This window comes from Lepus europaeus, chromosome 3 (assembly GCF_033115175.1).
Source record: "Lepus europaeus isolate LE1 chromosome 3, mLepTim1.pri, whole genome shotgun sequence".
Classification (NCBI taxonomy): domain Eukaryota; kingdom Metazoa; phylum Chordata; class Mammalia; order Lagomorpha; family Leporidae; genus Lepus; species Lepus europaeus.
The window spans coordinates 18,776,241-18,788,696 of NC_084829.1; positions in this window are offsets into that span (position 1 = coordinate 18,776,241).

Below are 12,456 nucleotides of genomic sequence, written 5' to 3' on the forward strand. Positions count from 1 at the left end.
CGAAGTCAATTATATAGTATAATTCTTTCTAGCTTTTTAACATTTTGCTTTTCACAGTTAGTGCTTATCTGCCAGGAATGTATTTCATGTGCATTGTAGTTATGGATTTAATCCTTTCATGTAGATGACAAGTTGTCTTCACACCATTTATGGAACACACTGTCTTTTTTCACATTGGTTTGTGATTGCACCTTATTCATATGCCAAGTTCCCATGTGTTTTATGGAAAGTCTTGCCTCAGATTGGAGGAGAATTCAGTTGAGACTGAGTTGTGTCCCTTTTCCCCAGGTAGTATGTTGAAGGCCTCAACCCCCAATGTGACAGATTTGGAGATAGGGCCTTCATGCAGGTAGTAACGGTTAAGTGAGATCATAAAGGTGGGCCCGGATCCAACAGGACTGGTGTTATACTAAGAGACACCTGAGCTCTGTCTGTGTCTAGCGTGTGAGGACAGCTGTCCACAGCCAGAAACGGAGTCCTCATCAGAAACCAAATCTGCCCGCCCCTTGCGTCATGGACTTCCGGTTTCTAGAACTGGGAGAATAGAAGCGTCTGATACCTGTAAGCCACCTCGTCTGTGACATTTTGTTACAGCAGCCCACATAGACCAATACAAATCCCTTTGCCTTGCCAGGTATTGGTGTTGTGTATCAGTAACATTAAGTTTTTATCACGTGATGTCCACATTGGTTTCTCAGTTTTCTGCTAATGAGCTCCCGACTTTAGAAGGATACTAGAGGCTCGGGCCATGGAGAAGGGAATCCAGGGAGCCACCCGAGGCCAAGCTCGATGGGCCTTGTGGACATAGCTTCTGTTATTTTCTTCTGTGTTCAGGATGATTGACAGTAATGAGATACTATGAGAGGTTTCTCTTATCTGTTTCTGTTACCAGTTTCTCTGATAAACTAAGCAGACTAGGAAACATTAGTAACTACTCAAAAATGCTTGTGACAATGTGTGGTATAAAAGAGCATTTAATACTTCATTATTTATACCTTTTTTTTCTTGTAACTTTTAGACATGATCTCTTGGGATATGAGTGGCCCAAGACTGCAGGTACCAAGCCCTCCTTCTATTCCTAGATGAGGAGGCGATGTTGTCCCTTCTTTTCTACTCATGAAAAAGTTAGTACATTTGCGTCATCTTCAAAATTTCTTGATGGTTTGATTACTTGTGTAATTGCCTCAGCCTATGGTGTGTGTGTGTGTGTGTGTTAGCTTTTTTGTTTTACTTCAGTTTCTTTTCTGGTTACATGTCTATTCAAGTTTTCTGTTTATTGATTCAAATTAGCAATTCATATTTATCTAAAAATTGTTCATTTCTTTCATTTACAAATTTTCCAGAAGTTATCATATTTTTAGAACTTTTCAAAACTTCTGTGTAAATATAGTCATGTCCTATCTTTCCTCATCTCGAATGACAATAATGTTTGCTTTTCTCTTTTTTTTCTCAGTATTAACATATTTTTAAAAGAAATGTTTTTAAAAACATTTTTTAAAAAAATCTTTATTTACTTATTCAGAAGGCAAAGTGACAGAGAATGAAGGAGAGACAGAGATCTTCCATCCACTGATTCACTTTTCAAACACCTGCAACAACCAGGGCTGGGTCAGCACAAAGCCAGGGGTCAGGAACAGCATCTGGGTCTTGGTTATAGGATGCCAGCTTTGCAAGTGATGGCTTAAAGTGCTGTGCCACAATGCCACCTCCAAAAGTCAACTTTTGTGATCTTCTGTACTGTTTATTTTTCTATGTCATTATCTCTCTGTTCTTATCACCAGTATTTCTTTCTGCTACTTTCCATGAGTCTTCTATAACTTGTTAAATTGAATGCCTTGTTAATTGCATTCTGGCTGCTTTTGAGGTTATAAGTTTAATATTATGTTATCTCATGGGTTATACCTTAAATTTTAAAAATATATTTGAGAGGGAGGGAAGGAGAGATAGCGAGAGAGAGATTGATCTTTTAGCCTTTGATTTACTCCCCAAATTCTCACAACAGCTAGGGCTTAGCCAGAATGAAGCCAGGATCCCAGAACTCAGTCTGGGTCTTTCATGAGGGTGAGAGGGGCCATGTACTTGAGCCATCAACCTGCTGCCTCCTATGGTGCGTGTTAGCGGGAAGCTGATATTGGGAGTGGAGCCAGTACCGACATGAGAGGCCTGGAGGAAGCTCCTGGCTTCGGCCTGGCCCAGCCCTGGCTTTGGTGGCTATTTGGGTAGTGAACCATTTGGTGGAAGAGCTCACCCTCCCTGTCGCTCCCTCTCTCTCCATAACTCTGCCTTTTAAAAAATAAATCTTAAAAAAAAGGTGACAGATTCAATCTATTAATCGGCAATTTAAAACAAAGTGTGACATTCAGAGGACCTCTTTGGTAGCATTTAAAATAAGTCTTTTCTCCTATAGTCAAGGGCAGTTAGAAATGAAGACCAAACCAAGGACTTTTTGGGCAGGTTGAATTCTCAGACTCGGCAAGTCTTGTATGATGGTGGCAGATCCTTAAAGCGGGAGGACTGGAACCCCAATACTGGGTGCTGAGACTCTCTGGGTGGATGCACTGAGGCTGCTGAACCTCCTCTAGCTTCCCCTGAACCTTTCGAGTCCAGAGAGGAGACCCAGTCCCCTTGTTGGAAAATGGAGGGAAGGCTTCTATTTCCAGAAGATCATGCAGAAGCTTTAGATGAGGCCACTTCCTTTGAGGACCGCGCTTTCTTTCCTGCGAGAAGTCATGTGGCATGCCTGAGTCACTAGGTTAAATGCCGGCCCCACCATTCCACTACCAAAAGCCTATTGTCAGTCTTGCTCTACCTGTATTACCATGGCTTTTAAAAAAATTGCTAAAGCTGCATGTTAACTTTCAGGATGTCCTGTATAGAGAGAGGAGGTGATGAGAATGATGACTGTGGTTTGTAAGAACATGTGCATATGAGGGTAGAATAAATTCAATCAATTTTCCTTGCTGTTTAATCATTATGGCACTAATTTTGGTAAGCCTTACAACATTGAACATATGTTTCCATGTAAAATTTGGGGGTTCATCTTCATGGCAAACTTAGAGCCTTAATCACCATTGATCCCAACTCTGGCAGCCCACATGTGTGAAGGGTGTATTGGAAAGTTTCTACCATGCAAATGTGGCCATCTGTGAAGTGATCAAATTATTAGGTGTCTTATGAAATTGTATTGGACATACAGTGAAATACCTATTTGGGTATAATGACAGTATGAATTTTTAAAAATTGTCATCTTCATCATCATGGAAATGCTTATTGGTGTGTGCCGTGTCCAGCACTAAGTGTCCAGGTGCTAGAGAGCAAACCAGGCCTGATGGCAAGTCCATGTCCTGGCCTGGCTGCTCCTGCTCCTGACCCTGACCCTGAATGAAGAGGGAGTCACCTACTTTGTAGCTGCAGCATCTCATCCTTCTTTGCATTTCTGACAGGCCGTCTCCAGTTACAAAATACGGTTGTGATGAGGATTTGGGTTTCTCTGATGACAAAGTGCAACTGTGCTCTTACTCCCCGGAGTGGAAATTCAGAGCCCACTGAGGCTACTTCAAGGTCTTGTTCTTTCCATTCCCATTTCTGCAGAGTCCCTAGGAAGAGTGGTGACTGCCACAGAGGAAGTCAGCTTCCTCTCTTTCGCTGGAGACCATCGTCTTCGTAACTAATGTCCTGCTGGGTGCTCAATATTTGAAAACAGGAAATTGTGATAAATAGGAAGCTTCAGATGGTGGTGGCAATGTGTTTGGAAATTTGGTTGCTAGGGAAATCATCTTTGTCTCCTTAATTTATTAAAAACCTCCATCTTGTTCAATGTTTTCTCCCCTCATTCTTGTTCTCGTCATTAGCCATTATCAAAGGAACTTTATTAAGTATCAATCTCTGCTTGGCAAAGTGAGTGAGAGACAGGTCCCGCCTACTGGAGGCCTGTAATAATATCACCACCACCAACAACTAGCTGGAAGAATGACAAACAATTACAAGAATAAAAGTGACAGTGTTAATGTGATTCTTTTTTCTTTTTCAAGATTTATTTTATTTATTTGAAAGGGAGAGTTACTGAGATAGAAGAAGAGACACACAGAAAGATCTTCCATTTGCAAGTTTACTTCCCAAAGGCACCCAAAAGCTGGGGCTGGGTCAAGCTGAAACCTCGGCAGGAACCCAAGTACTTGGATCATTATCTGCTGCCTCCCAGGTGCGTTTTTAGGGAACTGGGTTGGAAGCAGTTCCCAGGCACTCTGATATTGGATGCAGGCATTCCAAGCAGCAACCTAACCTGCTGCACACCTGTGATTCTTTAACTACTTGTAGGCAATCTTTTAAACCCCTCACATGGATTTTTTTATTTTTTAAATTCCCACCAGATCCTTATTCAGAAGGCACTATCATTACTTCCAGTTTGTTGATGAAGTGTGTAAGACATGGTATAAATAATCTGTTTCTAGTCCCTTTATTCATGCCTCCTCAGCTCATATTATGAGCTTCTACTGCTTCTGCCCTAAGCGGAAAACATCAGGAAGAATATAATACGCACATATAGACCACTAGTTTAAATGTGGATTTATTATAACACACTTGCACATTTTGAAAGATGGGAGTAGCAAATTTCAGGAATGTACATCGAATTTCTGCTCTCCTTCCAAAAAGTGAACCTGCTCAGTGTAGACCACACATTTGCCACTGGAGTGAAGGGTGCTGCTGTTGGATATGGTGGGTTCCCCAAGGGTTCATGTGTTGGGAGGCTGATCCTCAGTGTGGAGAAGAGAGAGATGAGCTTTAAGAGGTGGGACCTCCCTGGGCCCTTTGCAGTCCTGCTTTCAGAAGGGAAGACTGGTCTCCTGGAGTGAATTCTGTGAAGAGTGAGTTGTCACAAAAGCTTGAGCCCAGCCTACTGTGTGGCTCTCTGGCTTTCTGTTTTGCATGTGATTTTTCCCTCTTGTACACGTTCCTGCCATGGTGTTGTCCACTGTTAGACAAGGCCAGACAAATGGGGCAGCCCAGTCTTGGACTTTCAACCTCCACAACAATGAGCCAAATAAACTGCTTTTTTTTTTCATAAGCAGCCTGCCTCAGGTATTTTGTTGTAATACAGAACAATGGACTAATAATATAAAGCATTAGGATGAGGGGAAGTAATGAGGTTATTGTTTAGAAATAGAGACCCGGAAGAAGCTCCTGGCTTCTGGCTTCAGATCGGCACAGCTCTGGCTGTTGCAGCCATTTAGGGGGTGAACCAGTGGATGGATGGAAGATCTCTCTCTCTCTCTCTCTCCAACTCTGCCTTTCAAGTAAATAAATAAATCTTAAAAAAAGAAATGGTGAAGTAGGTCTCCTGGAAGGTGAGGTTGTTGAGCTCGAGGCTGGTTAGCCCAGCAGTTAGTTGCAGGGAGACAGGACAGTCAGCCACATCACTCAGCTCCTGGGAATCTGGCTGCCCAGTGCCCTTAGCCAGCTCCACTGCACAGAAAGGAAAGTCAGGGTCTGGCGCCAGCTGGGTATGACCTCACCATGCCATCAACAGCCCTTTGCCTGTCACCAGAGGCAGGTGTCCACATAACACAGATGCCACGTAGTCCAGGGATGTAAATATCAGTCTAGGGAGTCAGTGACATAAGATTCTGTTCTGGGTCTGTTCTGGCTAAGTACTGACTCTTAAGTCACGGTTATTCTGAGTAACTGAAAATAACTGACAAGACATTTTAATGAGTTAATAAATCTTCCTCGCTGAACCACATGGAAAGACGTGAAGCATCACACTTCAGCTACTCACCAGCCTTAATTAAACTTGATGTGGAAAAGATCAGTGCCCTGTCTGGTGGGTTCCAGATCACTCCAGGCTTGACAGTGGGATGGCCACTGGGATGAAAGCAAATGGGTACACAGGCAAATGGAAGACTAGAGCCTGGAGCCTCAAACAGGTGCATTTCAAATGGGTCTTGCCCCAGCTAATACCAAGTAACATTCAGCAAGCTCTAACTCTTGTGGAAGTCACTGCCCTCAGGGCTTATATGTGGTAACTCATTGACTCCTCAACAGTAGCCACAGCAGGTGCATGCTGTCATAATTCTTGAGAGATGAGGTACCAGGCACAGAAACTTGGACTCTTTTGGCCAAATGTCTGCAGAGCGATGGAGTCAGGGTATGAGTGCTTGAAATTTGGCTCCTGAGCCAAAGCTTAACCTTGGTGCTTGTTCCCTCCCTTGGTCAGGGGCTGTGCTGTGCTGTGCTCAGCTTGGTTAAAAATGCACAATCATCCCATGGGCTTTTAAGCACGGAAGCCTTCCAGGAATTCCAGCAAATTACACAAGGCGCTGGAGCGCTGCTTGGGAAACATGATCCTCAGGAGCATCATTTGGATGGGGGAGGGCCCTAGCTGACCTCATTGGTAAGAACATTTACTGCAGTTCCTGAATTCAGACACTTCCATTGAGCAAACATTTGTGAAGCTTCCACTGGGAATGAGATACCATGCTGGGTTGTTGGGAGACACAGGAATATGACATGGTACTCATTTTCAAGGAGCTCACAAGTGAGCAGCTTTGCCCTTATAAAATTTGGGGGAAAACACAGTATCAGCCTGGACCAATTGTTTATTTTCTCAGCACTCAAGTTCTCCGTGAAGTGTTACTTTCATTACCTGCAATGGTTGAGACTGAATGCCCATGTGCTGGAAGCCTAAGCACGGAGTGTTTCTTGCTGCCCCCCTCCCCCTTTTCTTCTGCCTTGTGAAAGTTCAGAGCTCTACAGTAAAAGATGTGGCTAATATGGGGCAATTTTTTTTTTTAGCAAAGATGAGATGCAGTTACTTTCTCAGCCTTTGTAACAGAACCTGTGCATAGGGTGGGACATTGTTGAGTCAGACCATGCGGGTGTAAGTGCACTTGGTCCCTTCCGGGCTGCGTGACCTTGGGCGAGTTATTTCTCTGAGCCTATTTTTCCTTTCCTGTAAAATGTAGGACGTAATAGTAGTTACTCTTCAAAATCTTTCTTTTTTTTTTTGAAAGGCAGAGTGGAAAGTGAGAGAGAAAGAGAGAGAGACAGAGAGAAAGGTCTTCCTTTTTGCCGTTGGTTCACTCTCCAATGGCCGCTGCGGCTGGCGCATCTCGCTGATCCGAAGCCAGGAGCCAGGTGCTTCTCCTGGTCTCCCATGTGGGTGCAGGGCCCAAGGACTTGGGCCATCCTCCACTGCCTTCCCGGGCCATAGCAGAGAGCTGGCCTGGAAGAGGGGCAATCGGGATAGAATCTGGCGCCCCAACTGGGACTAGAACCCGGTGTGCCGGCGCCGAAAGGCAGAGGATTAGCCTGTTAAGCCTCAGCGCTGGCCTCTTCGAAATCTTTCAAGGATCAGTTATATTAAATACCAAAGTACACACTGATTATTTATCACATTACTTGGCACAGAAGAAGCTCCCAACACAGCTTGCCGACTTTTTTTTTTTATAACATGCTGTCATAATTCTTGAGAGATGAGGTAACATTTATTTTTATTTATAAATATAAATTTTATTTAATAAATATAAATTTTGAAAGTACAACTTTTGGATTATAGCTTGCTGACTTTGATTGTTTTCTCTGTGTTATTTCATACCTTGGTTTCATCTTATCATAAAGTACTCTGGGGGAGACAGTCTAGAAAACAATTTGGACCCCCCCTTTACCCCCTTCCCCCTAGGACAGAGAGGGACAAAATGCAGGAGTGACAGAGTGACATTTGTTAGAGGTTACATTCTGGAAAAGGTCCATCTCCTGCTGACCTTTTCCATCTTGCAGAAGGCTAAGACATCAGCCAAACAAAAGATTTCTCTAGACTTGACTGTAAGGCTGGTGATGTGGTTGAGACAGAGGCCCGGGAGAGAAAGACTCCCTTCTGTCACCTGTGTTCACTTGGGATTCATCCCCTTCTCTTCCCAGTGCTGCTCCAAGTTGTTGTCTCCTGTCCTCGAGATCCCTCTGGCCTGCTCTTGGCCTCTGTAGAAGCCCTTCTGCCATTATTCAGACCCATCCCGCTGTCCAATCCTGCTGCACAACTCTAGGGGGTGTTGTTTACATTGTTGTTCCTGTAAATGATCCCTCCTGCAGGTGTGTGGCTTGGTGACCTTGCCATTCCCTGATACTACCTTCAGCTCCGGGCTGCTTTAGCTAGAATAGATTTTTTGTTTGTTTGTTTTTGCAAATCTTCCAAACTGCCTAACAGCTCAGTGTATTTGCACCTGCTGTCAAAGTTCTTCTTTTCTTCCCATTGGCCACTCTCCTCCTCCTTGAAAAACAAAACAAAACAAAACAAAACAAAACCAAAAACAAGCAAGTGAAAACAAAAATTCCCATCTTTTAGCCAAGATCATTCTGGTTAACTTTTAGTCATATTTCAAGACACAGATTAAATATTACTTCTTATGAGGCCTTCTCAGAACCTTAACCTAGGATAAATCCCTATATTTAAGGATCCCATAACATTTGTATTTTCCTTTTTTGTATCATTGAACACAACAATGATTAGCTTAATGTCTATATAAGGACTAGAGGGGCAGGGACTGTGGAGCACTTTTTTTCCTCTTCAGTGTGTGAATAAAACTAGTCCTGATTTATCCCAGCTCCCCTCAGCCTTTCAGAGGTGGTCTCTTTTATTTTTAATTTTCATTTTATTTTATTTATTTAAAAGGCAGAGTTACAAAGAGAGAGAGGGAGAGAGAGAGAAAACTTCCATCTGTTAGCTCACTCCTGAAATGGCTGCAGTAGTGGGGCTGGGCCAGGCAGAAGCCAGGAGCCAGGAGTAAAAAGCTTCTTCCAGGTCTCCCACATGGGTGCAGGGGCCCAAGGACTTGAGCCATCTTCCACTGCTTTCCCAGGAACATTAGCAGGGAGCTGGATTAGAAGTGGAGCAGCTGGGACTTCAGCTGGAGTCCCTGTGGTATGCTGGCAATGCATGTGACAGCTTAACCCGCTACACCACAATGCCAGCCACAGAGGCAATCCCTTTTAGCACTTCCTGATTGAGATTCCTCTAGTAACTTCTTCGGTAACTCTAAATAATATGCTTACTCTTTCTTCATTTATTCACTGAGATAATTCTGATCAGTTTCCCATAATTAAAAGATGAGGGTTTCATTTGATTTCCATATATCTAATTTTATTTCTTCATTTCATTGTTTTTGCTTCATTTTTACTTCTTTCTTTGGGTTATTTTTACAAATATGAACTTAAGCCATTATTTTTCTCTATAAACTTTAGAGAGTTACTGCTATGAAATGAAAGCTTATGGGCCCGGTACTGTGGCACAGCAGGCTAAGCCTCCACCTGCGGTGCCAGTGCTGGCAACCCATATGGGCACCGGTTTGAGTCCCAGCTGCTCCACTTCCAAACCAGCTCTCTGCTATGGCCTGGGAAAGCAGTAGAAGATGGCCCAAGTGCTTGGGCCCCTGCACTTGCGTGGGAGACCCGGAAGAAGCTCCTGGCTCCTGGCTTTGGATCGGCCCAGCTCTAGCTGTTGAGGCCATTTGGGGAGTGAACCTCTCTCTCTGTCTCTCCCTCTCAATGTCTATAACTCTACTTCTCAAATAAATAAATGAAATCTTTTTTTAAAAAATGAAGGTTTACGTTCCTCAAAATTCATGTGTTGTAACTTAATCCCTATGTGGTGGCCATAGCAGGTGAGGTCTTTGGGAGATGATTAGGGCCTGGAGATGGAGCCCCCATGAGTGGGATTAGTGCCTTTATAAGGGGCAAGGAGACCAGAGTCCCCTCCCACCCTGTGTGAAATAGATTTCTGTTGTTTATAACCCTCCCAGTTTGTGGCATTTTGTTATAGCAATCCGAATGGACTAAGACAGTGACTCTTTATTTTTCCAGTTTATTTATTTACTTGAAAGGGAGAGAGAGAGAGAGAGAGAGAGGAAGAGAGGAGAGGCGAGAGGAGAGGAGGGGAGGGGAGAGGAGAGGAGACGGGAGGAGAAGAGAGGAGAGGGAATGATATTCCATCTTTTTATTCACTTCACAAATGCATGCAGTGGCTGTGGCTGGGCCAATTTGAAGCCAGGCGCCAAGAACTCTGCCTAGGTCTCCCATGTGGGTGGCAGGGACCCAGCTACTTGAGTCATGATCACCTTCCAGGGTGTGCATTAGCAGAGAGCTGGAAGGTGACTGAACTCAGTACTCCAGTATGGGAAGTGACATGGGATATGAGCATGCCAAGCAACAGCTTAACCTGCGACACCACACCACCTGTGCCAAGAGTTACTCTTGAGTCTTCACTAAATTTGATGCGGATGTTAATGTCCTACCATTATCTCATCTTTCCTGCCTTTCGAATTTTGCTAGCTTTACTACTATGATTTTTACATCTTCAGATTTATCACACTTCCCAGTTCACAATCAAAATTTAGGCTTTGGTTTGGGCAGCAATTTGATTTTGAAAGTTGAAAATATGTAAACAGAGTTTGCCTGATTTGGCTTTGCAATGTTTGTCACCGCAGAACTGCTGGGAGGACAGGGTTCAGTTTTTTCTCTGTGGGTTCAATGGCCTCAGCTCCCATTCTATCAGAAATAGAATATGCCTGGCTGGAAAGTTAATTTCCAGGACTTGTCTTCTCTTATCCCTTCTGCATCGTGCCACAGGCATTCCCATGATTTCCTTATTTTGTTTAAGTTTCCTGGAGATTTTGTTGCTTTTCTTTTTCTTTGTGATAAGATTAGCATGGCTTTCCCACTGACTCTACTTATCTTACTAGGTATTACATGAAACGCTACCCTCTTGCCTGCCAGATCTGATTTTTGCCATTTTCTAGGTAGTCTGTTGTTTTTTTTTTTTTCCTGAAAGCTTCTTGGATTCTTTAATCTTTGGTGTTCTAAAATTTCACACAAAAAATGTGTATGAATGTTTTCCCCCTAATCATTTGCTTTGCTGACTATTCTGCAAGCAACTTCCAGTATGAGGATATCTATATTCCATAGCCTTGAGAAATTGTCTCCAACTGCTGATCATTTCTTCTCCATTTTATACTTTTCTCCTTGGTTGAATCTGTATGATTTACCATTTGTCTTCTTTTTTTCCCCTCATTTACTTTCTTTTTTTTCAACTTTTATTTAATAAATATAAATTTCCAAAGTACAACTTTTGGATTATAATGCATCTTTTCCCCCCATAACCTCCCTCCCGCCCGCAATCATCCCATCTCCCGCCCCCTCTCCCATCCCATTCTTCATCAAGATTCATTTTCAATTATCTTTATATACAGAAGATCAACTTAGTGTACACTAAGTAAAGATTTCAACAGACTGCATCCACACAGACACACAAAGTATAGAGTACTGTTTGAGTAGTAGTTTACCGTTAATTTGCATAGTACAACACATTAAGGACAGAGATCCTACATGGGGAGTAAATGCACAGTGACTCCTGTTGTTGATTTAACACTTGACACTCTTATTTTTATTTATGATGTCAGTAATCACCTGAGGCTCTTGTCATGCGCTGCGAAGGTTATGGAAGTCTCTTGAATTCACCAACTCTGATCTTATTTAGACAAGACCATAGTCAAAGTGGAAGTTTTCTCCTCCCTTCAGAGAAAGGTACCTCCTTCCTGATGGCCCGTTCTTTCCACTGGGATCTCACTCACAAAAATCTTTCATTTAGGTCAATTTTTTTTTTGCCACAGTTTCTTGGCTTTCCATGGAGTTCCATGCGAAACTCTCATGAGCTTTTTAGCCGGATCCGAATGCCTTAAGAGCTGATTCTGAGGCCGGAGTGCTGTTTAGGGCATTTGCCATTCTATGAGTCTGCTGTGTATCCTGCTTCCTATGTAAGATCATTCTCTCATTTTTAATTCTATCACTTATTATTTGCAGACACTGGTCTTATTTGTGTAATCCCTTTGACAATCCTGTCTTTTTGATCAATTATGAACTTAAACTGATCACTTTAACAAGTAAGATGGCATTAGTACATGCCACCTAGATGGGATTGAATTGGAATCCTTTGGCACGTTTCTAGCTCTACTATTAGGGGTAAGTCCGAGTGAGCATGTGCCAAACTGTACATCTCCTCCCTCTCTTGTTCCCACTCTTATATTTAACAGGAATCACTTTTCAGTTAATTTTAAATGCCTAAGAATAGTTGTGTGTTAATTAAAGTGTTCAACCAATGGTATTAAGTAGAACAAGAAAATACTAAAAGGAATAAAATAGTAAGTTTCTCCTATACCCCCTACATCCCTACACACATGTGCACACACACTAGGTATGCAAAAACATATTGTTTCATTTCTCTGTGGTGCCATTACGATGCCTGGTTCCCTAAGAGAGTGCATAATTAGTTTCAATGACCCAATGATAGTAACACACAGCTTTTATGTTTTTGCTTTTGTAGAGTTTACCACTCATTAAGATGTATTTTCCATACCCAAGTGACTAGCAATCTAGCTTATGATGGAAGAAACAGATATACAAAGAAATCAC